This window comes from Gastrolobium bilobum, unplaced genomic scaffold, assembly GCF_033153095.1.
Source record: "Gastrolobium bilobum isolate Gb01-03AN ecotype WA unplaced genomic scaffold, APGP_CSIRO_Gbil_v1 utg18249, whole genome shotgun sequence".
In the NCBI taxonomy this organism is placed as follows: Eukaryota; Viridiplantae; Streptophyta; class Magnoliopsida; order Fabales; family Fabaceae; genus Gastrolobium; species Gastrolobium bilobum.
The window spans coordinates 1-5686 of NW_026898849.1; the positions used below are offsets into that span (position 1 = coordinate 1).

Sequence of the window (5686 nt, forward strand, 5' to 3'; positions counted from 1 at the left end):
CACATTAGAGGGAGGGGGAAGTTTCTATAAGTGAGATCTTTGCTCTATCAACTTCAATCCCATTCTCTGAGATTTTATGGCCTAAGACTATTCCATCTCTTTCCATAAAGTGGCATTTTTCCCAGTTGAGTACTAAATTACTCTCTTGGCATCTCTGCAAAACACAAGCTAAGTTAGTGAGGCAAACATCAAAAGATGAACCGAAGACAGAAAAATCATCCATAAATATTTCAATAAAATTTTCAATCATATCAGAAAATATGGATAGCATACACCTTTGAAAAGTGGCGGGTGCATTGCATAACCCGAAGGGCATACGTCTGTAGGCAAACACACCGTAGGGACAGGTGAAGGCTGTCTTCTCTTGATCTTCTGGAGCAACCGCTATCTGATTGTATCCAGAATAGCCGTCAAGGAAACAATAAAATGAATGTCCCGCTAGCCTCTCCAACATTTGATCTAAGAATGGTAGAGGGAAATGATCTTTTCTTGTAGCGGCATTAAGTCTCCTGTAGTCGACGCACATTCTCCAGCCGGTAATAGTTCTTGTAGGAATCAACTCATTGTTTTCATTACGTACCACTGTGATCCCACCTTTCTTTGGAACTGTTTGTACCGGACTCACCCATGCACTATCAGAGATTGGATAGATCATACCAGCATCCAAGAGCTTCACGACTTCTTTTCTCACAACTTCCTTCATAGTTGGATTCAATCTTCTCTGTGGTTGTCTGACTGGCTTCACCTCATTCTCCATCAATATTTTATGAGTGCAAAAAGATGGGTTTATTCTTTTCAAGTCTGTAATAGACCATCCTATAGCTGTTATGTGCTCTCTCAACACTTTCAATAATTTTTCTTCTTCGGCGGTTGATAAATTTATGTTGATGATCACCGGATATGTCTTGCTTTCTCCAAGAAATGCATATTTCAAAGTGGGAGGAAGTTCTTTCAATTCAACCTTTGGTGCACCTGGAATGATATCATCAACTTTCTCTTCTAGCTTTTCAACCTCTTGTTCTCCTTCTGTTGCTTCAGTCGTATTGTGCAGTAGATCTTCTTCTAATGACTCCAATTCCATCAGTGGTTGGAGTATTTCATCAACTGTATCTAGCACTGCATCATTGATCACATCAACCTTGAAGCAATCTCCTCCGTCGGAAGGATGTTTCATAGATTCAAGAATAGTTACGGTTTCATCATTAACCCGCAACATCAGCTTACCCTGCTCCACATCAATCATAGCCCTTGCAGTGGCTAAAAAGGGCCTTCTCAACAGTAAGGGAATCTCAGCATCCTCTTGCATGTCTAAGATGACAAAGTCTGCAGGGAATATGAACTTATCAATCTTCACCAAGACATCTTCAATAACTCCATCTGGCCTTCTGGTAGATCTGTCTGCTAGCTGCAGTGAAACTTTGGTCGGCTTTAATTCATGAATCCCCAGAGCCTTGCAGATGGATAATGGCATAAGGTTAATACTAGCTCCCAAGTCACATAACGTCTTTCCCATATCAATGTTGCAAATTTCTATGGGAATGCTGAAACTTCCAGGATCTCCAAGTTTTGGAGGCAACTTTTTCTGAATTATAGCACTACACTCTTCCGTCAACGTCACCGTTTCACATTCTTTCAGTTTACGTTTCTTCGATAAGAGATCTTTCATGAACTTTGCGTAATTCGGCATGTTCTCCAAGGCTTCAGCAAATGGAAGATTGATTTGTAGCTTTTTGAAGATGTCAAGGAACTTCGAATACTGCTGCTTTTTGATTTCCTCTCTGAACCTCTGCGGATATGGAATTTTTGCATAAGGTGAGAGCTCCAATGGCTTTTCTTGTCTTTCTTGAGCTTTCTTTTTCTCCCATTTGAACTCTTTCTTTTCAGGAACAGCTTTCTCTGCAGCAGGCTCTTTGTCAACTTCCTTCTCTTTTTCTTCTTCAATGGCAGATCCCTCAGCTTTCTTTTTCTCTACTGAAGGCTTAATCACAGGTTCAATTACAATGCCACTTCTAGTGGTAATGGCCTTGCAGTGTGCGTTTGGATTAACGTCTGTATTACTTGGGAAGGTGCCTTGGGTTCTTTCGTTGAACTGCCTTGACAATTGACCAATCTGAGTTTCTAGATTCCGGATTGAGGCTTCTTGATTCCTGAATGAGGCCCTGGTTTCTTGCATAAAGGCTGAAGTGTCTTCCCTGAATGCATTGGTACTTTGAACATAGTCTGATGTGGTTTTGGATAGTTGTGCAAAGGCCTTCTCCCACTCTGATTGTTGTGGAGGTTGCTGTGGTGCTGGCATAGGAGGATTTAGCTGATGATTCGAGTTATAACTGAATCCTGGATGTTGATTTTTATTTCTCCACCCTTGATTCTGGTTATTGTCGTATTGGTTCCTCCCTGGGTTATATGGAACTTTCTGATCATGCCAAATTCCATTAACATCTGCAGTTTCGGGTGCCTTGCAGTCTTCAGTAGCGTGAGCACCTGCACAAATACCACAAGTTATTTGAATATTATTAACAGAAGAGACTTGAGAACTGGTAAATTGCTTTGTGAGAGCATCTAGTTGTTCTTGTTCTTTCTTGTTAATTTGTAAAATCTGTTCATTCTGAGCTAAGATGGCATCATAGCCATCAAGTTTCATAATCCCCGCTCTTCTCTGTGGTACTGGAGCATTATCATACTCCTGAGAGGCTAGAGACTCTAGTAATTCCAAGGCTTCCTCTGGAGTTTTTGTTTTTAAGGACCCTCCTGATGCAGCATTCACCAATGTTCTTGTGTTCGGCGTCATCCCTTGAAAGAAGGTTCTCGCTTGCTCCCAAGCTTCAATGCCATGTTGGGGACACTTCCTAAGTAGTCCCTTAAATCTTTCCCATTCTTCATATAGAGATTCACTTCCTTTTTGTTCAAAAGAAGTGATATCCGCCTTGAGCTTTGCCATTTTCGAAGATGAGAAAAATTTGTCCAAAAATTTGTTTGCCAAGTCGTCCCAGTGGGTGATGCTTCCTTGAGGTAACGATTGCAACCATCCCCTTGCTTCGTCTTGAAGTGAACAGGGGAACAATCTGAGCAAAATAGCATCCTGAGACACCCCATTCATCTTCAAGGTATCACAATATAGCAAGAAGTTTTCCAGATGGATGTAAGGGTCTTCCGTGCTTCCTCCGGCAAATTGGTCTTTCTGAATTAATTGTAAAAGTGCCGGCTTGAGTTCAAAGTTGTTAGCATCCACGTTTGGTCTAACAATACTCGCCGTCTGTGGAACTCGAGCAGGAGTCATGTAATCTCCCAACGTTCTCGGAGGTGGTGGAGGTGCATTGTTGTCTCCCATTGCTTCTTCTCTTGGTTCTGTTGAGCTTGAAGCTTCTTTCTCTTGTTGTCTTCTTTCTTTAGCAAGTTTTCTGTTTCTTTTTGCTGTTTTCTCTATCTCCGGGTCGAATTGCAAGGAATCGGTGTCAACGGTACCTCGCATAAACCAGAAAAATAGATTATATAAAATAAGAAAATAAAACTGAATTTAAATAATAGAAAATTAAATAACAGAAAATAAGGTCCAATCTAAAGAATTAATAGCTACTATTAATGTTGAAATAGTAATCCCCGGCAACGGCGCCAAAAACTTGTTGCTACTCACGGCAAGTGCACCGATCGTACAAGTAATATATGATTAAGTAAGAGATCGTTCCCACGAGGATTACGGTTCAAGCTCTAATTCACTATCGCAAACTTAGTTGGACAATCGAAAGTGTATTTGGAAACAGGATTTGAATTGCAAAATTAAAATATCAAATATTAAGCTAATTACTTGCAAGAATTAAAGACAAGAAATTAAAGATGTGATTTAACTAATAAAATAAAGACGTAGCTAGGGGTTCGATTTCATTTAATCTCCTTATTACGTTTGAATTCCTTCTTAATGTTAATTGTCCTTAGTATCAATCTAATCAATTCTTTGCATGTTATTAGAGCTCAATCCCTTGTTACTCTAAAACCTTTACAATATTGGAAGAACCCTAGTTCCCCGGTTATTCCCCAAGCATGCAAGCATTAAATTCAAGAATCTTAAAGATTACGCAAACCCTATGTCTATCCCTAGAATCATAACGTTTACGATGAAGTTATCAGATATGGATCACACACCAACATTCCTATTGTCATGCATTCACCGATGATCATTATATAAGATTCAAGCCTATATAAAGCATTAAAAACAGGTAACTTCATTCATGATATAAAGGAAAATTAACACAGCGAATTGTTCAAAACATAATAAATTGACTAAAATCCATCTAACCCTAACTACTTAAAGAACTAGCCGGACATAGCAAAATCAAGAACAAAAGAAAATAGAAAAGCTCCCCCAAACTCCATAGATAATTAGTGGATCTTCAATATCTCCAGTGAACACTTGATGTTGATCCGTCTCCGCCGCTCACGAACATGAATCTGATGTTCCTCCGCGTTCCTTCAGCCTCTAAGCACCCAAGAGTTGTTTAGCAATGTGAAAGTTGTAAATTTCTGGTCCCCAATGGCCTTTTTATTGGCCAAGAGTTCGTATCCTAGTAGAAAACTCGAATGGGCCTAAGTTGGATTTGTCTGGGCGCTTAAGCTTGTTGTATCGCGCTTAAGCGCCCTAGGACAGTGAATTCTGACTCGCGTTGGGCGCTTAAGCGCGCTCCTCGCGACAACTTTTTCTTCTTGTCGCGCGCTTAAGCCCTGATTTGGGGGCTTAAGCGCCCATAGGCCGAGACTTTTTGGGTATCTTGGAGGCTTAAGCTTCCTTATTGGGGCTTAAGCTTCCATTGGCAGAGGCTATTTGCTTGTTTAGGAGGCTTAAGCTTCATGATGGAGGCTTAAGCTTCCTCTCTAACAACTTGATAAGATCTCAAATCTATCTTGTTTTTGATCTTCCTCTATCATCTCTTGATTTCATCTTTTCTAGTTGTGATCTCTATCTATCCAATCTTCATCTTTGACTCCTTTTGTCAACAAATCCCTAAAAAATAGCAAAGATGATTCAATTAAACAAAAATTCAGATAATGTTCATGATTATTATATTAAACCCTAGTTTTTGACTTATTTAACTTGATATTTTATATTAATTTAGTCTATAAAATAAGATAAACTAAAGGTTTATCAGGGACTAATATGAGTCTTTTTTGAATTTGTGAGGGACCACGATTTCAACTAAATGGGTCCACTTTGAATTTGTTAAGGACTAACTGACTAATTTATTTTTGTAAGAGATTAAAGTGGGGACCGTATTTTTTGTTAGGGACTAAAAAGGGTATTTACTCTTAATTTTTTTAAAGAAAAATTGTTAACCATGCTTTTAGATACTAGTTATGAAATAAAAGAAAACAAATTTCATAAATTTCAAAGATTGAAATAATGATTTGATGATCAAAACTACTTTTAATTTAAAATCATTTAAAAAATATATTGAACTCTTATGGTGAGTTTAGGTTTGTTTTCCTCGAATGGATAAAGTAATATAATAGTGATATAAGATGCAGTGGTACGAACCAAAATTTTATAGAGAGTCATCGTAGATGTTATCTCGAGCTTTTGCTGAGAGCAAAGAGGGATGTATCAACACAATGATTTTAAGAGAGTATTCCAGTAGAGTAACAATTTTGAAATAAGTATAAGGTCCCTTTTTAATAGCTAAAGAGAGGTATATCATAT

The 5686-nt window shown here is 38.6% G+C and overlaps 1 non-coding gene across 1 annotated transcript; it reads left to right on the forward strand.

The window, feature by feature from the left end:
• Positions 1-2825: 2825 nt before the first annotated feature.
• Positions 2826-2932, forward strand: LOC133284714 (small nucleolar RNA R71). Its single transcript, XR_009747928.1, has one exon. It is a non-coding gene; the product is annotated as a small nucleolar RNA R71 (small nucleolar RNA).
• Positions 2933-5686: the final 2754 nt, after the last annotated feature.